Source organism: Mesoplodon densirostris, chromosome 6, assembly GCF_025265405.1.
Source record: "Mesoplodon densirostris isolate mMesDen1 chromosome 6, mMesDen1 primary haplotype, whole genome shotgun sequence".
Classification (NCBI taxonomy): Eukaryota; Metazoa; Chordata; class Mammalia; order Artiodactyla; family Ziphiidae; genus Mesoplodon; species Mesoplodon densirostris.
Genome location: NC_082666.1, coordinates 24,997,215 through 25,022,350, shown reverse-complemented (window position 1 = coordinate 25,022,350; position 25,136 = coordinate 24,997,215). Strand labels below are relative to the sequence as shown.

Here is a 25,136-nt window from a genome sequence, read left to right as displayed (position 1 = left end):
CTCTGACTCTAGCCTTAAAAATCAAATTCCCTCAGCAAAAATACAGCAAGCAATCCCAGCTCAGACCAGGGCTGCTGGATAGAGGGTACCCTCGTCTCCCCTCCCGCCTGCCACCCCCCTTCTCTCCCCTTCCTCTGCCCACCCCCAACCTCTCCCCTCTCCTCCTTCCCTCATCTCTCCCCTCCTCCACTTGTCTTCCCCCTCCTCCATCTTTCCCACTCACACACCCAGGCAGAGGAGAAGCTCCGCCCAAAGCTGGGTATCTACCCCACTCCTCCTCCCTCACTGGTACTCTGCAGCTGACCCAGCACTGGGTCACCTCTGGTTCCTTCTTGGCTGCACCACAGAATCACCTGAGCGCTGGGTCCCACACTCAGCCTGTTGTAGGGCGTGGGTATTGTGCTACACCAACAGGGTTGGGGACCACAGGCAATCAGGACTGACTAGGGGGCCTCCAGCCCTGTAGCCGGGAGCTGGAGCCAGAGCAAGAATGTGAACTGCCTGTCCTACAACACCTGCTCACTCCAGGCCAAGCTCAGTTTACAGATGAGGAGACAAGGCTCAGAGAGGTTAACTAACTTGCCCAGAGTCACACAGCCACTGAGTGGTTAAGCCATGTTCAAGCCTTAGAGGCTGCCAACTGCAAAACCAGGGAGGGCTCCTCCAAGCTCGCGGCGCCTTCTCTGGATCCTAGAACACCTCCCCCAGGGGAAAGGACAAGTCTAGCCTATGGCCTGAGTGGTGTAGGTCCTATGGGGATAGCTCCAGGCAAAGGAAAATGAGAGGAAGAAACATCTACCTGACAGAGGCTGTAGCAGGAACTGGTGGGGGGGCGAACCCCAAGAATGTCTGGGGTGCAGCTGCTCCTAGGGAGCCTGCCCACCCTCCCTCAGCTCCTCCTGAAAGGCGTTTGGGGCCCACCCCTGGTGTCAGGTTCCTGGCCCTGCACCACAGCTGTTGCCCCCATCCCCAGGGGCTGCTGCTTTCCCAGGCTGGAGGATCTGATCCCTCCCAGCTCCACCTCCCTACCCCAGGTGGTGGGCCCTCTAGCTCAAAGCATCCCTCTCCCAACTAGGCCCCCAGCGAGCTCAGGCCTATGCTCCATTCTCTAGGGGAAAGGAATTTCCCAGGAAAACTTCCTGGGGCAATATCCCCAAGAATAAAGGGGCTCCTCAAAACAGGAGGGAGGGCACTATGGAAGACCCCCACCCTAAAGTGCGAGATGCACATTCACTTTTACAGAATGCCTGTGTTCAGGGTCCTCTCCCCCACGTTCAGAACCTCACCTCCCAGGTGCTGCTGTCCCCTCATTCTTTCTCAGCTCAATCTGCCATGGGCACAGGACCATATTGTACAGAAAGCTCCATGTTGGGCAGGTAGAGGAGAACTTGCCACCCTCTCTCTCACGCACACACAGACACACACACATGTTCTGGTCACCCACAAGAAATTTACCCACACACGGCAGATTAAATAAAGGCCATGCTGACACAGGAAGGTGTTGGTTTTCTGGCCCACCTCAATCAGCAATGAGGCCCGATAGAAGGGGCTAGCAGATGGGCCCAACTTTGGAACCAGACCTATTGTGTAGCTAGGGACCCCTGGATAGGTTATCCCCGCTCTGGCCTCAGTTTCCCCATGTGTGCAATTCAGGTGGTCAGTGGGTAGCCTTCATCAAATGGACCAGGGTTAGGGGGATGGAAGGGACAGGAGAATAAAGAACACACATATACACACAGCATCTCTAGGAAGAGTCCCAGGTTGTGTCTATTGCAGAGGCCTCCAATGGCCTCCCCTCTAGCCCACTAGTCCATATGTCCATGGTCCCCAGAAAGGTCCCTATCAAACCAGCCTTTCCCCAAACACAGCCCCAGCCACCTACCGTCATGGCACAGAGTGGTAAGATGCAGATACAAGGCTGGGAGGGTACATCCACAGGGATCTGGGACGACTTGCTGGGGAGGTACATTGGTACTGACCCTGGAAAGAAGGATGAGTCTGTTTAAAAGACAGTAGGAGGGACTTCCCTGGTGGTCCAGTGGCAAAGAACCTGCCTTACAATGCAGGGGATGCGGGTTCGATCCCTGCTCAGGGAACTAAGATCCCACATGCCGTGGGGCAACTAAGCATGCGCACTACAACTACTGAGCTCGCGTGCCTTAACTAGAGCCCTCGTGCTGCAAACTACAGAGCCCACGTGCTCTGGAACCCGCGCGCCACAACTACAGAGCCCCAGAGCCCCAGAGCGCATGCACCCTGGAGACTGCGCGCCACAACGAAGAGCCCGCCCGCAATGAGAGATCCAGCGAAGATCCCACATACCGCAACTAATACCCGATGCAGCCAAAAAAAAAAAAGAGATGAGGAGGTGAAAGAATTCTTGGCAGGAAGGACAGTGTGAACAAAGGCATAGATGTGTGAGAGTGCAAGGGCGTGGGGACTGCACCAGAGTTACTTGTCCAAGCACTAGGTGAATTAAGACATTCAGGTGAATTAACACTGAGCCACGCACTGTTCTAGGCCCTAGAGATACACCACTGAACAAAGAGCTCTTCACAAGAGAGGTGGTGTGGTAGAGTGTTTATAAGCTTGGGTTTGGGAGCCACGCTGCCTAGGGGTGAATTACTACCTGTGTGATCTTAAGTGAGATAACACCTCTGCGCCTCAACTTCCTTATGTGTAAGATAGGTAATAGATAACCTCATAGGCTTGTGTGACGGTAAAGTACGCTGATTCAATTAAGGTGCCTAGAACTGTGCCGGGTTCATTAAGTGTTAGGTGGTGGTATTACTAAAAGGCTGGACCTCACCATCTCCGCCCCATTGCCTAGCATGCTGGACCTCAAAGCCGGCGAAACGGGGCAGCAGCGCCCCCTCCTGGCTACCGAGAGAAAGAAGGGCGTCCTCCCGATACTCAGCGGCCCTCCCTGCCCTCTTCCTCCCGGAGGACTGGGAAGCTTCAGGAATTACTCTACCATACCAGCCCAGGTTCACCGAGCGCTACTCCCGTGGCGGTGTCTGCGCGCGCACTTTGCCGTGCGGGGTAAATTAGATCATCTCATCTAATTTTCAAACAGCTCTCTGAGGCAGACACGGTTACTGTTTCCATTTCACCAAGGGAGAAACTTGAGGCTCCGGGAGGTCGAGTCCCTTGTTCCAAGCCACTCAGCGAGGGAGCGGCGGGACGTGAACGCAGGAGAGTGTGACTGTCGCCAGCTTCTGTTTGGTCGCGCGGGGCAGCCCGCCCCAGTCACTACGGCGAGTGCGTGCCCGTTCTGTGCGCGTGTGCGCGCCCCGAGACCAGCCCCGGGGGGCCCGGAGCGCGGCGAGGAGCGTTAGGAAGCAGAGGTTGCCCCACGGGCTCGCAGAGCGCGAGGGCGGGGCTTCTGCCGGGCCCTTGCCCCGCCCACCGGCCCCGCCTGCCGTGCTTAGGAAGGGAGGAGGCGGCGCTAGGAGCCGGGACTCGGCGGGCGGCGAGGAGCGCGGAGCTGGAGCCGGAGCCGGACGTCGCCGCCGCAGCCACCTGCGCGGCAGTCATCAAGGTAGGGCGGCCCCGGGCCACCGGCCATACCTTCCCTGTCTGTGCGATGTGTGCGCGCTGCGCCTCCGGGCTGCAGCTCCCGGGGAGGGATGCTGGGGCTCGGCGCACGGCAGGGGACCCGGCGGGGCTCGGGGGACCTGGCTTCTAGCCCCTCTGCGTGACCTTGCACAAAGCACTGCTCCTCTCCAGGCCTCAGTTTCCCCATCGGGACAGCGGGCCCAGTGGTGGCCCCTTCCTCGCTGGGCTCTTGGGAGTGGCCGCCTCAAGCTCCAGCCTCCCGACGGCGAGGGGCCCGGATGGGTACTGTCTGCACAGCCCACCCGCAGTGAGGGCCTCTTATGCTGACTCTCATGCGAGTCGGTCCCGACAGTCCCCCCATTAGTGGCCTGGGTGCCTCGCGGGACCTGTGTCGGGACCTCTTCCCTCTCCTGGCTGAGTAACCTGCTGGGCCTCAGCTTCCCTGTACAGGAAACAGGAAAGGGGGGGCACACCCCCAAGTCCCTATCGAGCCGGCCTGGGCATGCAGGGTGGGGCGGTCAGAATCTGCCTGCCAAGTCTGCCTCCCGGTCTGGGGCTGGGGGAGCCCTGTGTTGGAGGTGGTGGGGCCCTCGGCCACAGACTTGCCTAGACCAGACCCATGCAGGCACCTGTATTTAGGGAATGGTGTGGAACATGCCCTTCCCCATCCCTTCCCCACCAGTGCTGACGCCCAGCTCTACGTCCCAGCCTGGTGTGATAGGGATGGCTTGTCCACACACGGACCCCAGAGGGGCTACAGTGCCAAGAGAGCCATGTCTGAGTGGGGTTCGGTCTGGGACAGAGCAGATGTCTGAGGGACTGTGGCTCCAAGCTCTCTGGGTGAAGAATACCTCTGGCATATGGCCCAGCCCCTTGGTCAGATCCCCTTTGGAAGGTCCTGCTGTCCCATTGCACACCCCTTGTTATGGGAATCTCACTAGCTGTAAACAGAGCTAGAATCTGCTAGTCCTGCTCTGAGCACACAGACAACATCTGACCCCTCCATCCCCCACTCCGAGGCAATCATCTGGTCCCTTAAATCAGTTTACCTCAGGGCTAAACAGCCCCAGATCCAGCACTGTTTCTCCTGTCAGAGCCTTAGGGAGCAAAGGCAAGACGAGGGAGCTGAGGTGTCTGCCCCAAAGCAGGCAGTAGTCAGCCTGGGGCTTATTCAGAACCCACTGTCATCAGGACTGGAATGTGTCCCCTGCACCCTTGGGTTAGCAGCTACCTTAGAGGTCTGGAGTGAGAGAAGCAGCCAGGGGAGCCCCTCTCCAGGCCTTCCAGCCCATGCGTGTTCTTCCCTGTCTTCTGTTGCCTGCCCTGATTGAGGGAGGAGTTTCTGAGAATCAGGTCTGGGCCTTCTGGTCTCTCTTGTCCCCCCTCATGACCTGCCCCTCACCCGGGAGCTTTCTTGCAGCCAAAAGAAGGGAGGCACTGCCAGGGCAGGTAGTGAGTACTGTGTCCTCAGAGGTTGTGAGCAGAGGCTGGATGAGCACTTGCTGGGGGTGAGCTGCCTTTGACTGCAAGTCTGGGACTCTAGGGCCGAAGTAGAGTGACCATGACCTTACCTTCTGGCCATGGTGGAGCTGCACAGAACTTGAAGCTAGACCACAAACGAGTGTTATTATCCCGTCGTAAAAGCAGACTAAGTATATGTGCTGTCACTTGAGCATAGCTCCGACGCACAGGCTTAAGTGCTACCTATGTCTCCTGTCATCTCTACCTGCATATAATCTGGGCTCTGTTTTCCTGCTCTACTAGTCCAAGCTATTTAGGCCTTGATTGAGAGGTATAGCAGATTCTGGTTATTAAAAAGTCATCCTATGCCAATAATTTTAAATACACCATGGAATTATGGAATATCTAAGTTGAAAGGGATCTTAAGAGATCATCTCATTCAACCCCCTCATTTGACAGATAGGTATCCCCTATCCCTGGAGGGGATGTGACTTGTCAAAGGTCACACAGCAGATGAGCAACCAAGCCCAGCGATCTTGATTCCAGGACCAGAGAGAGAGAGAGAGAGAGAGAGAGAGAGAGAGAGAGAGAGTGTGTGTGTGTGTGTGTGTGTGTGTGTGTGGAAACACATACCACATAGTAAATGAAAGCAATCTGTATTTATTCCTATAAAATTAGCAGAAATAAATATAAAAGGATAAACATCTATGCTGGCAAAGCTATAAGGATTCTCCGGTAGCATTTAATTTTGCAGAGCAACCTGGCAGTTTGTTACAAAAGTCCATGAAAATGATCCTAACTTCCCTTTGCCCCTAGAATTCTAATTTGAGGACTTTACCCTAAGGAAGTAATTATATAGAGAGACGAGTGTAGTGCTGTTATTTACAAGAAGTTATCTTATGGTGAAGAAGCTCTTGGTGTTTTATCTGAGGCTTAATAAACATTTCATTTAAAAAGTACACCTTTAATAATAGTGATACTAAAGTTTCCATGTCCAGAGGCTGGCCAGCACAGGAGCAGTGTGGTCCAGAGGAAAAGCCATGAGACTCCTGTCAGCCTAGATTCCAGGATGAGCTCTTCCTCTACCCCACCGTGTGACCTTAGGTCAATCCCTGCCCCCTTTTTTTTTTTTTTTTAATCCCTGCCCCTTTTTGTACCTCACTTCCCCTATATGTGAAATGGGGTAGATTCAGTGATTGCTGAATTTCTTTGAACTCTGACAACCCACATTCTAGACTTAGCAAATCTCTGTAGAGGAAGCCTTTATTAGAAGGAGCAGTGAACACAGGGATAACCAAAGATTGTTGCAGCCTCCCTCCCCCATCATTAAATGAATCCCCTTAGAGGCAAGCAGCTAGCTAGGGGAAGGGGCTTCCCTCAGCCTTAGACCTTTGTTATCTCCAAATGGCCAGAACCTGGATTTTTTTTTTTTTTTTGGCCGTGCCCCTTGGCATGGAGGATCTTAGTTCCTCGACCAAGGATCGAACCCATGTCCCCTGCACTGGAAGCATGGAGTCTTCCATGGGGAAGTTCCAGAACCTGGATTATTTTAGAACCTACTGTATTTTTGTTTTATCCTCTTTACCAAATATCAGGGGACAGAGATTTTTCAGGAGGATCGGAAAACAATTCAGCAAGATCCTCCATTTATTATGTTATGTCTATAGGCCGTGGCTTGCCTTCTTCAGAACAGATTAGAGGTGTTTAGCAATCACACCTATTATGAAGGGCGAGGACTTGGTGAACAAACATTTACTGGGCACCGACTGTGTATTAGGCCTTGAGGTACCTCCCAAGGGCCTGCAGGCTGCCATGCGAAACGTATTAGGTTATATGTGAAATGGCCAATATCTGGCTGTTTTTGACTTACAAGAAATGGCCATTTTATTTGGTTCAGCCTAAATGGAAAAAGATATAATTAAAAAGCACTGTGCTCCTTACCATAATTGAGAGATTGGCAGGGTGCGGTGGGGACTAGGACAGTGTGGTTACTGTATAAGCTTGGAGAAGTCAAGTAGGAAGGACATGGGAGCCTCACCTCAAAGAATCAATAACAACAGCAACAACAACAATAATAATAAGCTAACATGTATTGAGTACTTACCACCTGCCTGATTGTCCTAAGTGCTTCACAGTCATTCATGTAATCATTCAGCCTTTCATTTATTAAACACCTGCATTGCGCTAGGTATCTCCTAGGTGTTGGGGGGAAGGGGGTTCTTGACAGTAAACAAAATAGACCAAAAAGAAACAAAATCTATCTTAAAAGAGCTTACAATCTAATAGGAAAAAAAGACAGACAATAAACACTAAGTACAATAGGTGGTGATAAATGAGATGGAGCGAATAAAACATAGGAGGATATTTTGAGTGTGTGAGGGGGAATGGAAGGAGGGGTTGTGGTTTCAGGTAGGGTGTGTGTGAGGGGAATCACTGAGAATCACTTCTGGGCAAAGGCTTGAAGGAGGTGAGGGAGTGAGCTGGCTGATGCCCGGGGAAGAGCCGTCCAGGGAGAGGGAACAGCCAGTGCAAGAAAAAAGCCCTGAGGTAGGACCATACCTGACACGGTGAAGGAAGAACAGATGAGAAGAGTGCCACGAGGGAAGAGGAGACAGGTGAGAGAGGCCACAGGTCCGACTGTGTACCCTGTCTCGTACAACACGGACTCCTGTAAGTTTGAGGGAGGTACTACTTGTGTATCTCTTCTTCAGTTAAAGGGACAAAGGTACAGAGAGTTTAAGGGACAAAGGTACAGAGATTTTAAGTAACAAAGGTACAGAGAGTTAAAGTAACTTGCTGAAACAGGGTCTCATAGAGGAGCTAGGGCTTTTGGTCAAGGGCAGTGGGAGCCATGGAAGGCTTTTGAACAAGTTATGGGCATGGCCACATATGAGTGTTTTTTGGGTTTTTTAAATTTATTTTTATTTTTGGCTGCATTGGGTCTTTGTTGCTGCACGCGGGCTTTCTCTAGTTGCGGTGAGCGGGGGCTGCTCTTCATTGCGGTGCGCGGGCTTCTCATTGCGATGGCTTCTCTTTGTTGCGGAACATAGGCTCTAGGCACGCGGGCTTCAGTACTTGTGGCACTCGGGCTTCGTAGTTGTGGCTTGCGGACTCTAGAGCGCAGGCTCGGTAGTTGTGGCACACGGGCTTAGTTGCTCTGCGGCATGTGGGATCCTCCTGGACCAGGGCTCAAACCCGTGTCCCCTGCATTGGCAGATGGATTCTTAACCGTTGTGCCACCAGGGAAGTCCCCACATTTGAGTGTTAGTGCGATTCCTCTGGGGTACAGAGAGAGGGCTGTGGAAATAGTCCAGGCCTGGGATGATAAGGCTGGACCCAGGCAGCGTAAACCATTGAACGAGAAGGCAGAGGATCTGCCAAGCTTGGTGCTGGGGGTGAGGTAGGGGTCCAGGCCAGGTGAGTAGGAAGAGGAGGAAGCCAGGCTGGTCTTGGGCTTATTTATTTAACAAATACTTAATAGCACTTCTAATGCTCCAGGCGCCATCTAAGATTTTACACACACTGGCCCATCGAATCCTCAAAGGAATCTATAGAATAGATACTATTACTTATTATTTTTAATGGGTGTATTATATTGTATATAAATTGTATCTCAATGAAGTTAATTTACAAAGAAAGTATATTTGTTTTTTCCATTATAAGTACTTGATGATAATAGAGAATGTAGAAAAAAGAGAGGAAAACAGAAAATAAATCACATCTCTTTTTATCTTAGATAATCAATATAAATATTTTACTATATTTACTTGGGTTTCTTTTTCTACTATTATCCCCATTTTTCAGATGAGGACACTGTGGCCCAGAGAAGTTGGGCAGCTCACCCAGGGTCATATATTTGGACCCATGTCATCTGGCTCCAGTGTTCAGGGTCTTAATCACCGCACTGTGTTGCCTGTAGGCAAACCTGGAATGTCAGTTGGTGGGTTCCATTGAGACACCCCCCAACCCTGCACTCATCCCCGCCCCCCAGCATCCTTTCACAGGTAGGGAAAGTAAGGCCCAGTGAAAGGTGGCACCTTGCTCAGCATCTCTCAACCAGTTGGGAGCAGATATGTGAGGTCTTATTCTAAGAAGAAATAGGGAGCTGAGAATTTGTAGGGTTGACGTGACAGCTGCTTCCAGCCTGGCCTTGAGCCCAGAGCTAGCAGGGGGCTGGCAAGTGCCATGACCCTGCCCATACAGAGTGCTGGGCACTTCCAGGGCAGGCCTGTGTTTTCTGGGTCCAAGAGTCTCAGCCCTCCAGCAGGCCCTGGGTGAGAGGCAGCCAGGGGTGGGGAGGGAGAGTTCGGGACCTTGCCAAGCCTGCAGGCCCCCTGGGACTTGTCTCTTGTACTCTGACTGTGCATTTATTTCTGGCTCCGGTGCCAGCAAAGTCCTGGGGCCGCCTGCTGCCAGGGATGCAGCCCTGGCTTTGGATCCCAGCACAGCCACTAGGTGAGCCTCAGCCGGGGTCTTTCCCTCCCCACCTGCAAAGTGGCATCATAATGGTGCCAGCCTCAGGATGAAGGGAGATGTAGATGGAAAGTTCTGGCACAGGGCGTGGCACAGTATTGGAGAGCCAACTACTGTTGCTGCTCCTGGGGCCACCCCAGGGTGTTGGCTCAGGCTGGGGGATTGAGCCTTCCCAGCCAGAGCCCTCTCCACGACGCTCCCCTTCATAACCTGGCTCGACCAGGGAGGCCCAGCCAGTGCAAGGGGAGACGGAAATGATCCTCAGGCAGTGGCTTGGAGTCCAAGATTACACACAGTGGGACACAGTGGAACAAAAGAGCCCACACCTCTGAGGAGGGAGACCTGACCTGGCCACTGACATGCTCTGTAGGCAAGTCCTGTCCCTTCTTTATGCCCCGCTGTCCTCTTCCATAAAGTGGGCAGGGCATTTCCTGCCTTAATAATCGTAACAATCTTCATCCCAGCAGCCATCTATTGAGGTTTTACTATGCCTGGGGGGTAAGGATGGAGATAAGCCAGACTCATCACTGCCTTCAAGGGCGCACAGCCTGGTCGGGGGCTCAGTTCTGATAGGGAAGCCGTGGAGCTGTGGGCTCTCAAGGAGGGGCACCTAATGCAGCCTGGGGTGGGGTGGGAGTTAAGGAGGCTCCCTGGAGGAGGTGATGCCTGGGCCAGGTTGTTAGTGGCATTTGGAGTTGGCCGGACTCTGAAGGGCAAGAAAGCAAGAAAGGTCATTGGGTAAATTGCCCCACTTCTCTGAGCCACAGTCGTATAAAATTGAGATAATAAATATGTGCTTTGCCTAATGTATACAGCGGTTGTGAGTCTTAAAATTGGATAGAAAGCATAGAAGCACTTTATGAACTATAAAATGCCAGGCACCTGTTCATTGTTGTTTACTGTGATATCTGGAGTCCCCAGGGGTTAGGGAAATACCAGGGCAGCATCTGGGTCCAGGAGAACATCCGGCCTGTTTTGAAAGATCTACAGTCAAATCCAGCAGAGACAGACAACCTCCATTCACCTCACACCCCTTGATTTAAGGGTTCCAGAGTATTTCTGTGCTGGGGAACGGCTTTGCTTTGAGGAGGCCCTGAGAGCAATTACGATCCAGTCACAGCTCTGTCCCAAGGAAGGGGGGACAAATGTCCATAGGAACCCATCAGGCCCAGAGCACTGCATCCTGGGAGAGGCTGGGTGCCCTGATCAGGCCTCGGGGACCTGACCAAGGGGCACTGTAGAGAGCTGCCAGGTGAAGGGATGGAGGATAGGGGAGCACCGTGAGGTCACTGGGAAGAAACCAGTCTGTGTAGAGGGAGGTCTGCAAATTTGTATTGCCTGGAAAAGCAAGGAAAAGAGTGGTGTGTGGTATGAGCCCATTTTGGTTTGAATATGAGGAAAGAATAGATCTACACACATGTAAATACAGAAAAATATTCAGAAAGACACACATCAAGCTGGTTGTTTATCACTAGATGGCAAAATTTTGTTTTCTTTTTTCTGTATTTTGAAATTTTATCTGTGATAGACATTTTATTTCTATAAAGATGTGGCTGTAGGTAATGTATGTTACGGTGGAAGGTAGGTAGTACGATCATCTGGCCAGCCTGCTGTCACCAGGCTGGAGGGTTTAAGGGGGCACCTGCACCATGAGGACTTGGGTGAGGCCTGAGGACGTATCCTCGGTGCTGGTCTTCCAGAACAGTTGAGACAGGGTCCAGGGATGGCTTGATGGAGGAGTCACATGGGAGGAGAGGTCTCTGGGGGGTCTCTGGAGTTGTTCCCAGCACGCTCTTCTTGGGACAAAGACTAAGGGTTTAGATGGCTGCAAGCACAGTCAGCATTATGACCAACTGCCTGAAGCCAGGAACCCCAGGCCACATCAGCAGAAGCATAGAGTCAGATGCAGAAAAATGAAGGTCTTGCTGGAGTTTAGGCTACCCCCTGAGTGGGACTGGAACAGCTGGGACAGATCTAGAGGCCGCCGGGCTGGGGAAGAGCCTGTGCCTTCAGATTCCATGATGCTTCTGGCTTCCACCTCAGCGTGCCAGACCCCAGAAGACCCTTTGCCCTCAGTGATGTGTGTTCTCAGTCTTTGGTCCCTGGGACTCTCACAGACCTTCTCATCTCTTTGCAAAGAGTGAAGAAGCCAAACGACTGTCCTATTTCATGGAATACAGGGCACAGCCAGTTGTGAGATAATATACCATTATTTTATAATCCATTAAGAAAGAAAAAGGGCAGCCAATTAAACTATAAGTTGCATCCCAGTTTCAGAGATGTTAAAATGTTAAAAACTCTTGTGTCTTAGAATCAATTAAATGTGACGTGTGACAGGCCCCACCCTAGATTCTATTTTTTTTAAACTAACTTTATTTTTTATTTTTACTTTTTAATATATTTATTTATTTATTTTTGGCTGCATTGGGTCTTCGTTGCTGTGCGCGGGCTTTCTCTAGTTGCCTCAAGCGGTGGTTTCTCTTGTTGTGGAGCACGGGCTCTAGGCACGCGCGGGCTTCAGTAGTTGTGGCATGCGGGCTCAGTAGTTGTGGCTCGCAGGCTCAGTAGTTGTGGCGCATGGGCTTAGTTGCTCTGCCGCATGTGGGATCTTCCCAGACCAGGGCTCGAACCGGCGTCCCCTGCATTGGCAGGTGGATTCTTAACCACTGCGCCACCAGGGAAGCCCCCCACCCTAGATTCTTAATGTATATTCACTTATTTAATCCATACAGCAAACTTGTGGCTAGATATTCTTGTCCTCTTTTTACAGTTGAGGAAACAGGGGCCCAGAGAGGTTAAGTTACTTGCAAAGTCACACAGTCAGCGAGAGGTAAAGCTAGGATTTGAACCCTGTCCTAACTGGATTCCACCACGTTTTCCTAATCCAACTCCACAAAGACAAGGCTCCTGAGCTCTGGCCCTTGGGAAGTGAGAATGTTCAGCAAAGTAAACGTATGCCAGTGCAGAAATGCCTGGTGGACAGGCCGTTAAACGCTGGGTGCTCTGAGTAGTGCGGGGCCTAGAGGAGGGCTGGGGAGCTTATGGACAGGAAGGAGCTTTGGGAGCTTGCTGGCTGGGTCATTAGTCTCATCCTTGTTATGACCATTTCCAAGAGTAGGTTGGCCTATGGCCTGCCCTGGAGAGAGACTGCAGAGGTATATCTCACACAGATATCCCAGAACCTCACTCAGACATATCCGTTTATTCATTCCCTAAATAGTAATTTTTCAATTTGATTTTTTGAAGGAGACCTTTGTTCGTTATTGATCACTTTCTGCATGCGAAACAGAGCTCAGAGCTAGGGATCCAGAGCAGAGCAAAACAGATAAAGGGGCTGCCCTGGTGAGCTCACAGACCAGAGAAGAGCTGGGCAGTAACTGGAGAGTCCCACAAAACCCGGAGAAGAGGGGCATAAGGAGTGTGCAGAGTAGAGAAATGTGCTTAGTCCAGGATCACTGCAGAAGGCTGTTCTAAGGGAAGGACTTTTGAGCTGAGATCTGAAAGATGAGTAGGAAGTAACCAGGTGAGGGTGGGGAGGGGAACATGCTAGACCAGAGAAACAGCCTGTGCAAAGGCCCTGAGGCTGGAGGAAATGGACTTTTGAGGAATTAAAGGCACTGAGTGTCTGTAGCTCAGATCCCTGGGCAAGGTGAGTGTGGAAAAGTAGAGTGGGCCAGAGCCTTCAGGCCCTGCAGCAATGGCCATGGAGTGGCATGCTTAGATTTCCATCTTTTGAAAAGATCAGGGGCAAGACGGTTGGTATCCAAGACTAAGTGACCAAGTGAGAACAGGTGGTAGCTGTGGGAATGGACCTATGTGGGTGGTTTAAGAGATGTTTAGGAGGTGGAGGAGTGTGGGATGAGCGATGGATTGGCTGTGGGTACAAGGAGAAGGAGGCCACATGGGCGACCCCTGGGATCTGGCTTGTCTGCAGTGCCCTTCACAAGGCCTGACTCGCAGAGGGAGGGGTTCAGGGGGCGGGGGAGACAAGCAGTAGTGGGAAAGGACTTCACTCTGTGTGTGCCTCCTGCCCTCATCTGGTTTTCGTCCATTTTTTTCCCCAGCAGTGCTTAGATATCCTGGTTCATCCAGCATCAGGGTTTTGCCAGACAATATGGGAAAAGTCAGCAGGATGAAGGATTTTATGGTGTTGATAAGAGTGAGGTGTTGGATCGTGGAACTGAGGGGAGGAAATAGAGTGAAGAGAGAAGGAGGCACATGGGGGAGAGAAGGTTGAGGAGGCCAGTGATGGAAGTTCTCATGGGTGAAGGTCTGCAGTGGGGGGAGGCCTGGCCTGATGTCCCAGGTTGCTGGTACAAGAAATGGGCGTCATGGTGTGTAGATGTCACATGGCCCAGACACCATCCTACAAGCTGGCCTTTCAGAAAAACTGGAGCCAATCTTGACAGATTATGTTGTCCTAGAGAGGGGTCTCTGGTCCAAGGCTCTGTCCTTGGGCCTGAAACCATTTTTATTGACCCATCGGGCGTGCTGACAAAGGGCTGGTCACATCTGGACGTGCCAGGAAGCTGGAGGCGTGGAGGGTGTGGTCAGCAAGGAGGTGCTTGGACTTTGGAAGCAAGTGGAGCTGTTTCCGTCATGGGGCTCATCTGAGGTCACACGGCTAGGAAGTGGCTCCCTGGTTTGGTTTTCTGTGCTGTGGATTCCAGATTTCAGAGGGTAGTTCCTTTCTTGTATCTTGCTCTGAACCGGAGAACATGAGACTGCTGAGTCTGCAGCCTGGGAGGGGAGTTGCAGCCAGCTACGGGGTGGCTGGGACTGCATGCAGGAAGACTTCCTGGAAGAGGGAGCATCTAAGCTGAGCCTGTAGCAGCTGGACAGAGTGATGGGGAGGGAGATATTGGCAAAGGAACAACAGAAGCCAAGGGCTGGCGAGGGGAAGCACACTGAGCCTTTTTGGGAGGCATTGAACATACAGTCTGAGTCTGGTCTGGCTCAGTCGAAAGGGAATAGTATCAGATACTGACCAGATGCCAAGGGCAGGGAGGTGGAAACAACCCACCCTGGCAGGGAGGAATGTTTTATCACTGACATTGTTTAGAATTATATGCACATAATGATAATAAAATCAGGCTTTTTGTCGCTCTTATTATTGTTTTTAAGTTCTCTATAGCAAATACACCCCGTTATTGTCTGCACCCAGGCTGACTGCTCACCTCCCTGCTGCCTTTGTCCCCCCACTTCCCCTTCCCAGCAGCGGGGAAGAGAGCCATAGAGATAGGAGCAAGATTTCAGCCTGTGCCTCAGTAAGGCCCAGGACCCATGTCCACAGCTGCCCACACCTTACCAGGCCTGGGCTGGCATACCTTGGGGACCAACTGGGCTGCAGGGCTCCAAGTCCTGTGGTGTCCAGGGCTGCAGTTGGTGGTCAGAGGCAGAATTCTTGGGCTCTAGGGGAACCCCAGATCTCACCCTCCTAAACAGAGCCTCCCAGAGTAATAAGGACAGTAGTAATACCCTTCAGGGGTTACTTCCCAGCCCACAGATGTCACCCTCATGGGCACTCAGACAACAGCTGGACCCAAATAGTCCCGTTTCACCGATGAGGCTTCAGAGTGACTCAGAACCGTGGCCAGCTGATGACCCCATGTCCCTCATCCTGATGGCACTTGTAACCTTTTCTGATATCTCCCTGCCACCCACGGCCACCCTCAGAGCCAGTGGGTGATCTTACATCACAAGGGAGGCAGCCCAGAGGGTGAGAGGTCAGGCAGCTGCCTACGGCCCAGTGAGAGAGCCATGAAGGGGCCCACTGTGGCCAGGACTCAGAGGTGTTAGCATCAAGAACTAGAGGTTTGCATTCTCTCTGGGATCTACCACTGACCAACTAGGTGACCTTGGACCAGTTACATCCCTTCTTGGGTCCTTGTTTCCTCACCTGCAAAGTGAGGGGTTAAACTAGGTGATCCCTACCATCCCTTGCAGCCTGAAAATCTTCTCTGAGAGTCTCCCTGCCTTCTATTCTGGCGGCCTCCAAGGTGAGGTACGCAAGATGCTCATTGGGGTGCAGGAAAAAATATCATCTAAACAAGAAAATCATTCACGTTTGCTCACATTTGCCAGGTGTAGACACACTGACACACTCTCCAGTCAGGGGTCAGGCAGCTTCATGTCTCATGTCTCCAGAAGTCTCTGAGAAAGGGGTGACAAGGACATCCTACTCTTTGGTTTGTTTTAGGGAGGTTATCCCAACTAATTAAACTGGTCAGTTAATCCAGGTTAATCTAGACTAATGAATCCAGATTGGATTTGTGGATTATATTAACCAGTTTTAACAAACTAACCCTCACAAAATGGACAAGTGGTTTTGAAAGATTTCTATGAGGACACTGGATTGTTAGTAATTCTGATAATGCTAGAGCATGGGGACAAGACAATGTGAGAATTAACACTTGGCTTTCCAGCACTATCACTTCAGTCAGCCACAAGGCAAGGAAGAAAAAAAAAAAAAAACGTGAAACAAGAAGTCAGCACAAGATTTTTTGTGTGGGGGAGGACACTATTCGAAATGGAGATTTACAGTCCCTCTGATTAATGATGAACCTCGCCTCTTGTGTATATTGTACCTGCTGTCTGCAGGTGATGGTTACTTGTATATAATATAATACATTGGGGTGGGTGAGCTCGATGTTTTTCCCTTTGGAAGGAGTAACTGATCAAAACAGTTTGGGGCCCACTGCTGTAACTTTCTGGTCTTTTCTATGCTGCTGCCAATTCTGACACACCACCACCTTTGTGATCATACTTGGCTCGAGTGAGATGCGATTTCTCCCTTTTTCTTCCCGTTCCCAGGGCAAAGACTCCATGGCTACCTCTGGGCCCACAGAGCCCAGCATGGGGGTCTGTCTCCAACTGGGGACTTGGAAAATATGGGTTGAGTTGATGTGCTTCAGTTTACCCTTCATGCTCTACTGGCCTTTCTAGCAGCAAAGACTTGGGGTCTGTCTCCTCTCCTGACCCCAAGGAGCCCCATCTTTCCCAGCCTGAACCACACTCTGGAGAAACACAGCCCACCTTTCCAAGGTCTGAGCCTCAGGAGGGCCCAGCTAGGGTGAATGACCCTCGGCCTCACAATTAGAAGACCTTCTTCCCCAGCCATCCTTGGAATTTGTTCCTCTGAGAACGGCAGCACAGATAAGAAGCAAAATATTTGACACCGTATCCAGGCACAGGATCAAAGGAGACTTTGTCTTAGAGGACTCTCCTGGGCTGGGAGTGCTGGAGACCTGGATCCCATTCCTGGTTCTGCCCTGTGTGTGTGGCCCTGGGCATGCTGACTCAGTTTCCCCTTTCGTACCTCGTGACCTCTGGGGGGTCTGGCCAGTGCTGCTTTTCTGAGATGTGAAGTCTGGGATCTTTTTGGAGACCTGCTCTACTGAGTGGTTCTTTGCCCCTATCTGGAGGGTTTGGGTGTGCTCTGGGCTCCAAACTGGGTGAAAGATGGGGACAGCTTGGAGCATTACTGTGAGGCAACCAAAATGGGGCAAAGATGGGAAACTGAGTCGCACAAGAAACTCCCCAACCTGGAGCAGAGCCATCCCAGGGTTAGGTGTCAGGGGCCTCAGATCTCTGGAAGGGCTGTTGTGGGGCGGAGAAACGGATGTGGTTGGTGGGGCTCCAGGGATGGAGAAAGGGCAGTGGGGGAAATTGTAGATTTCCGCTCAGTAGAAGGGGGAAGTCTAACGGTTGAGTTCTCCTGCCCCCCCCGGAAGGGGTGAGCTTCCCTTCAGCAGAATGGTACAAGCCGAGACATGCAGACTTTTCAGATGGAATGGTGTGGAAAGGAGAGCAGAGAGCTGGGCTGCATGCCTCCCTGGGTCCCTGACCCTGGGCAGTCCTGGGTTATTGTGTCTGTTTCCTGCCCCCAGATGTAATAAGATCATTTGAGAGAGGGGGTTAGTGGGTCTGGCTGAGAATTAGATTAGACAAGAATTAGAGCGTTAGGCTCTAAATCAGCACTGAGGGCTGGGGGAGGGGCATAAGGCTTCCTCTGTTTTCATCCAGTGAAGGGGATTTTCATGTCTCCCGGCACAGACGACCCCTGAATCACTCCTGAATCTTTAGATCTTTAGGTGTCACCTCTCTGAAGAGAAAAGGAACATGGGCACTTTGTGCTTCTGGTTTAATCTGTAAGCCCTGTTCAAAGTCCTAAATATTCATTTCAATCCATTAATACAGGTAAATAGTTTAAAACTGTGCCTTCTTATAGTGAGCAGTCAATATAAGTTACCATTATTACTTATTAAAAAAATTTTTTTTATTGAAGTATAGTTGGTTTACAATATCTTATTAGTTTCAAGTGTACAACATAGTGATTCAGTATTTTTATAGTTAGATTATACTCCATTTAAAGTTATTACAGAATAAAGTCTATATTTCCCTGTGCTGTACAACGTATCCTTGATGCTTATTTATTTTATACACAGTAGTTAGTATCTCTTAATCCCGTATCACCCCCTCCCCACTTCCCTCTCCCCACTGGTAACCACTAGTTTGTTCTCTATGTCTGTAAGGCCGTTTCTGTTTTGTTGTATACATTCGTTTGTTTTATTTTATTACCTTCCACATATAAGTGATAACATAAGAGTATTTGCTTTCTCAGTCTGACTTATTTCACTAAGCGTAATACTCTCTAGGTCTATCCCATGTTGTTGCTGTGATTACTTATTTTGAATTTACCTTGTGTTTACCATGTGCCAGGCAGTGTTGTAAATGCTTGTCAGGTATGAACTCATTCACTATTACCACCCCATTTTATAGATGGAAAACCTGAGGTCTCGAGAGGTGGACTCACCTGTCCAGAGTCTTTCAGCTGGTATGAGGTGGGGCTGATGTTTGAGCCCAGCAGGTGGGTTCCTGACTATGTCTGTAACCCCTGCTATGCCACCTCTCGACGTTGTCATATTGGTCTCGAGTGTCCTCTGTGTAATAAAGAAAGAAAGCGCCTTTGCCTCCATTCTCCCTTCAGAGCCTCCCAAAGCCTCAGGCAGGGATGCACATTCCCATTTTATGGATGGGGCCCAGGGGCACAGAGAGGGACAGTGACTTGAGCAGGGTCACACAGCCGACGAAGGCAGAGCAGAATGGAGCCGGGCCCCTGATCTCAGAATATCTGTGCACCATCGCTCTACAGAGCAGGGCTCCCAGCTGAAGCCCGGTGGGAGTACGTGCTGGTTATTGAGGGCACCGCTCCCTTAAGGGGCCCCTTCCTTCCTCACAAGGAGCAGAGCCAGCTTGATAGAGAGGGCAAGCAAGCCAAAGAGGAGATGATGGGAAAGCCACCCTCTGCCAGGGAGAAGGTCGAGGCGGTCCTGGAAGTGCCTGAAGGAGGGGCAAGGATCATCACCCTGCAGGGCCCCTTCTGCAGGAGGCCTAGGCAGAGAAGGCCCTGACTAGCCACGAGTAAAAGGGTGAAGGGGCAACCAACCTGCCCCCCCACCCCCTGAGGTCACGTCAGGGACCGACTCTAAGGCCAGGGGTCAGGGAGGGTGAAAAGAAGCAGGTGCTCCCTGGGGAAACAATCATGGAAGCAGAGGTGGAGCCAGTGAAGGAGTGCAGGAGAGCTGGGTGCTGATCTAGCTTGGTGCTGCTGTTTCTTTCTTTTTTTTTTTAATTAATTAATTTTTTATTTTATTTACTCTTGGCTGCATTGGATCTTCATTGCTGCACACGGGCTTTCTCTTGCTGCAGAGAGCGGGGGCTACTCTTTGTTGTGGTGCGCGGGCTTCTCATTGCAGTGGCTTCTCTTATTGCAGAGCACAGGCTCTAGGCACATGGGTCTCAATAGTTGTGGCTTGCGGGCTCAGTAGTTGTGGCTCGCAGGCTCTAGAGCACAGGCTCAGTAGTTGTGGCACACGGGCTTAGTTGCGGCATGTGGGATCTTCCTGGACCAGGGCTCGAACCCATGTCCCCTGAGTTGGCAGGTGGATTCTTAACCACTGTGCCACCAGGGAAGTCCTCAGTGCTGCTGTTTCTTTTTTCCTTTTTTTTTTTTATTGTGGTAAAATATACAAAACATAAAATTTATCATTTTAACCATTTTTAAGTATACCATTCTGTGGCATGAAGCACATTCACACTGTTGTGCAGTCATCCCGCCATGATTTTTTAATTTTGACTTCACCGTAGCTTACTCTATTCTTTAATGGTTTGCTTACATGTATGGATGAAAAATGCGCATTCAGTGCTAAAATATCATGTTTAGCAAAGGAACCGTACGTAGGACACTAACACACAACTTGCCCCGTGCCAGGCAGTGCTCTAAGGCAATGTAAATGGATAACCGTATGGAATCGTTATGATTCCCCTATAAGGTAAGTTCTGTTATTGACCCTAGTCTACAGATAAGGAGACCGAGGCATAGAGAGGTTTGGTATCTTTCCCACTCCCCCCACCCCGGCTCTTGTCTGGGCCCACTGGTTTGTTGAGACCTCACTGTGTGCCAAGGCTAGAGGCTCTGTTCCACTACCTGCCTCATCTCACAGCAGCCCAGCCAGAGGTAGGTGCCGTGTGGTGCCGAGACTTAGGGAAACTGAGTTGGGTTGGTAGCCGGGTCTCTAACTCTGAAGCCTGTGTCTTGACTACCTGCCCTCCATGCCTGCTGTTCAGGTGGTGACAGCTGTCGTGGGAACACCTGCGCGATTCTTGAGTGCTGGCCTGAATCCGCGTTTGTGTATTTAAAAGAATCTTGTAGAGAGAAATCACAGGATCACAGCCCCAAATGGCCCCGAGTTAGGAACTGGCTGTGTGCTCACAGAGCCTTTGGAGGTCAGGTTCCCACCAGTCGTGTAACCTCAGGAAAGTGCCTCCGTCGCTCTGAGCTGAGTGCAGCTCGCTGCATCCAGGAAGTGGGGATAGTTCTCCCCACCCCAAGGCGGCCGTGAGGAGTGAATGGAATAGTGAATGGGAAGGACTTTGTAAATCATACAGCAGGGCTGTAGAGCAGGGGTTCTCAGAGTGGTCCCTGGACTAGCTGCATCAGTGCCACCTAGCAACTTGCTAGAAATGCAGAATTCTCAGGATCCACCCCAGACTTGCTGAATCAGAAACTCTAGGATGGGCCCAGCAGTCTGGGTATTAATCAGCCTTCCAGGGGCCCCTGATGTGCTCTCAAGTTTGAGACCCACTGTTGGGAGAGATTCTTCCAAAGTGTAAATGAGATACTGTCACCAGTCCTGGCAGAGTCAGTCTCGGGGCAGAAGTGCCTCTTCAGCCCGGGGTGCTGACATCTCTCCTGTACTCTTCGTCCTCCAGTGAACCTCCCATCCTCCTGCCCTCCCTGGCCTGCAGGCCCAGCCTGAACAGATGGGGGCAGAGCCCAGAGAGGATGGAAATGGGGAGAAGTCCTCACCGTCTTCCCCTGGCGTCTGTTGCAGACACTGCCTGGGGAATTGATTAAGGCTACACAGTGGCATTTATCTCCAGGTTGATACGCAGGTTGGGGAGAAGCAGTTGGGAATTTCCCATCACCCTCCTGTGTGGCTGGTCCAGGAAATGGAGGGTTGGGCTGCCCAGGCTCGGGCAGGAGTAGGCAGCCCTCAGTCATACCTGGGGACTCTTCCCACAGGGAAATGGGTTGAATGATGAAAGGAAGCTATTTTCTGATCTAAAACCCCAGCTTCTGAGAAGTGGCCCAGGAATGGGCCTCGAGGCCGGGCTTCCCAGCTCCATGTTTCTCTCAAAGAACTGAGATCTGTGGAGGGACATCAGGCCTTGACTCCTGGTCAGCCATCCGCCAGCTCTTCCCCGATCACTCAGGCTTCTCTCCTCCTGAGTCCAGACAAGGAAGGCCTCAGAATCCTCCTCCTCCTCTTCCTCTCACCATATTCCACAGCCCCTCCAGCAGATTGGAGCTGGGCATGAAATGAACCCACTTATTTCTTCCTTAGACACAGCCCACAGTTGAGGAAAGAAAATACTTGCCCTCCCTAATGGCAGGGGCTATATCCACCTCAGCCCTGACAGGTCACACCCTGGTTATAGACTTTGACACCTCCCTCCGTGGTCTCAGGTGCCAGCTCAGCCAGCGTTCAGAGCCTTGCCCTGGCACCTCCAGTCACGGCCCTCATTGCTCCTCTGCATCTGCTCAGGCCCCAGCTGAATTGGACCCCTGGGTTCCCTGGATATGCCTTTGCCTGCCCACCCCTCACCGCCTGGCTCAGTGCAGAGTTTCCACCTGCAGTGCCGTCCCTACTCTGTCCTGGGCTCGCTCTGCTCAGCCTTGAAGGCTTAGCTCAAACACAGCCTCCTGGCAGCCCTTACCCACTCGCCAGGTTTCAATCTCCCTGTTACCCCACATTGAGTTTGCTGGCCTTTCCCATCAGTCTGGGCTCCTGGGGGCTAAGGATCGTTCCTGCCCCTGCCTCACGGAACCCAGCACAGGCTGGACTCACAGAAGGTCCCAGTGATGCTGCCTGGACTCACTCTGGGCCCCAGGTCCCTGCAGCAGGGCAGGGTGAGAGCTGATTTGTAGGTCCACTGATGACAGAATTCGGGCCCCCTGGCCAGGTGCCCATCCCAGAACAGAGCTTCAGGGCTTCAGCCCTACTCCAGGATCGCTATGGGGCTGTAAACAAGGCACCTTCCCTCTTTGTTTCTCAGTGTCCCTCTCTGTCCAAAGACAGATCCAGAAGTGCTGCCAGAGAATGGACAGTAAGCAAGAAGTGGAGCTGTCAGATTTTCAACCTCTGGGAGGCACCTTTAAAAAGTCTCCGTGACCCTTGTCTCTCGAAACTCACAGATAAGGAAATTGTGGGGCAATAAATCTTCGTGGAGTTTTGGTCAGGGCCTGATCAGGGGGAATAAACAGGAAGAAGGCCTGCTCTGTGTCTCCAGAGGGTCAAGGCAGGAACAGCTCTGAGGACTGGGGCAGCTGCCAGGCAGGCAGTCCCACTGCCCTCACGGGCCCCCCGGGTCTGGCACATGCGGGCTGCAGAGCCGTCAGCGAATTGTCCTAATAGGTGGGTAGGGCAGAGGCGTTACCATTTTATGGATGGACAAACAAAACCCGAGAAGGGGACAAGATTTGCCCAAGGTCATGTAGCAAATTGGCATCAGAATTCGGACTCTCCAACCTTACCAGCAAGCCTGCTATGGAAGAGACAGGCCCAGTCCCTGGTTCCTAGTACCCAGAAGGGGTGTTCAGGAAAGGCTGGTGGAGTGACTGAAAGTTCAATCCAGGAGCCAAGTCAGTCTCCCCCTGGGTGCCTGCCTGTGTGGTTTGGCCTGTGGGTGGGCAAAGCTGAAGGGAGAGGACCATTTGGCATTGACAGTCCAGTGGATGGTTGGATGGATAGATGGAGGAAAGATGGGAGAAACACAGGGAGCAGGACAGGAGGAAGGGAAGGGAGCATCCATCAGCTGACCTTCTACTTAGTACTGAAACCGAGCGGGAACCTGGGGGGCTCCTGGGCACAAAAGCCTTTCCGGGTCCCCCGTTTCTTACTTGCAGGGTAAAGGCTTCAGCCTCCTAGACCTTCCCAGAGTTCCAAAGGGCAGATTCAAAAAGCCACTAACCAGGGAAATAGGGAATGCTGAAACAAAGAGGGAACAGTCTAGAAACTATACTGCAGTGATAAAGCAGGATCCTCGTTCCTCCTCAAGGGATATACCTAACAATATCTTTGGGCTCTTCTGCAGGAACTAAGAGCCCCACTCAGATGGAGGGTGGCAACTTCCGGCTGAGCACAAGATTTCGGGAACACGGCTTTGTTACCTCACCACCAGCCAATCAGAAGAAAGTCACACATCCTGCAGCCCTCGCCCCAAATTTGGCCTATGAAAACTTCTGCCCCAAAACCATCGGGGAGTTTGGGGGTTTTGAGCACAAGCTACCTTGCTTGGTCCTGCAAAAAAACCTTTCTCTGCTCCAGACTCCGACGTTTTGGTTGCTTTGGCCTTGCTGTGTGTCAGGCACACGAACTTGTGTTCAGTAACAATACCAGACACGTGCAAAGCATTTTACATCTGTTACCTCATTTAATCTTGGACAAGGCCCCATGAGGTAGACCCGAGGGTACTCTTTGACAGATGAGGATGCTGGGACCCAGAGACAAATGAGGGTCTGGGATTTGAACCAGTTGCCTCCTCTTTCCCCTCCCTGTGTATCAGGATGGGGGACCTCATAGGCTAGAGAGATCACTCAGCCCTTGGAACTTGGGAAGCCCCCTGGAGACGGTTCTATTTGAGCCGGGCCCAGGAAGGTGGAGTGAGAGGAGGGGGTATCCTAGGAACCCAGCTAAGTGCCCACCTTGGACTTACCTGGGCTGACTTGGCTCTAGGCAGAGAGAAGGGGTGTGAGCAAAGATGGGGTGTCTGGGAAAGCCAACGCTTTGAGGGAAGAGCAGATAAACCAGTGTGGCTCAAAGGGCAGGTGTGTGGAGATGAGGGGAAGGCCGTCAGGGAATGTGCAGGGGCCTCAAAACTGAAGTCCAGCCGAAGGCTTTATCCTGAGGACAGAGGGGACCTGGGGCTGGGGGGAGTCTTAAGGGAAATGACAGAGTCAGGGTGGGGGCAGGGTAGGAGGCCTGAGCTGGGGTGGAGGAGAAACGGAGTCACGGAGAGAAAAGGCTGGCCAGGCCTCACACAGCTTGAGGAAAGGGTCAAGAGCAAGGGTGCCGGGGGACAGGCGAGGCCAGGTCATCTCAGGAGATGCCCTGCTCCTCTGGGCCCCGGCACCTGGCTCTGGGCAGTGTCAGATGTCAGGAGGGGAGGTGCTTCCTCGGGCCTAATCTCATCAGGAGGAAAGAGGCATTTTCTTGGCTCTCTCTCTGACTCAGCCTGTTTCCTGTGGGCCTGCGGGGAGGCATCTGTGCTGGACCAGAAGGACCGCAGAGCTGGAGGAGGGGTGATAAAGGCAGAGGTGGGAGGGTGCTCGAGGCAGAGAGAACCTGGAAAGAGGACTGTTATTCCATGCTGGCTGCAGGGTGCCTCAGCCTCCACTGCTGATGGGCCCTGGGCGGTTGAGGCCTGGCGGGGGTGGGGGCGTCCCCAGGCAGCATGGTTCTGCTTTCCTGCCTGGGAAAGCCGTGCCCATGGAGAGAACCAAAGGGCTTCCTCTGCCCTTCCGCCCTTCGCCCCGCACTCCCACCAAGACCCTCAGGCCCCACAGCACAGGGCTAAGCGAGCCTGCTGGCCTCTGCTGCCAAACCCAAGTCCGTGTGCCCCGTGCACAGTGAGGCCAAACAAACCGAAATGTCAGAGCTTGGAGCAGAGGAAGGTTCATTGCAGGGCTGAGCAAGGAGAATGGGGGGCTCGCGCTCAAAAGACCCAAACTCCCCCGTGGTGTTCAGGGAAGAGTTTTTTTGTTTTTTTTTTCTGTACGCGGGCCTCTCACTGCTGTGGCCTCTCCCGTTGCGGAGCACAGGCTCCGGACGCGCAGGCTCAGCGGCCATGGCTCACGGGCCCAGCCGCTCCGCGGCATATGGGACCCTCCCGGACCGGGGCACGAACTGGCGTCCCCTGCATCGGCAGGCTGACTCTCAACCACTGCGCCACCAGGGAAGCCCCAGGGAAGAGTTTTTATAGGCAAAATCCGGGGTGAGGGCTGCGTGACTTTCTTACGATTGGTTGGTGGTGAGGTAACAGGGTGGTGTTCCAGGAATCTCCAGCTCAACCTGAAGTTA

General features: G+C 52.1%; 1 protein-coding gene across 1 annotated transcript in view; it reads left to right on the top strand.

The window, feature by feature from the left end:
* The first annotated feature begins 3,470 nt into the window (after positions 1 to 3,470).
* The window catches only part of CORO2A (coronin 2A), a 55,943-nt gene continuing 34,277 nt past the window's right edge, over positions 3,471 to 25,136 (top strand). Inside the window, exon 1 of the mRNA XM_060101377.1 lies at positions 3,471 to 3,541. The gene's annotated coding sequence lies outside the window, so the exon portion shown is untranslated. The remainder of the gene's footprint in view (positions 3,542 to 25,136) is intronic.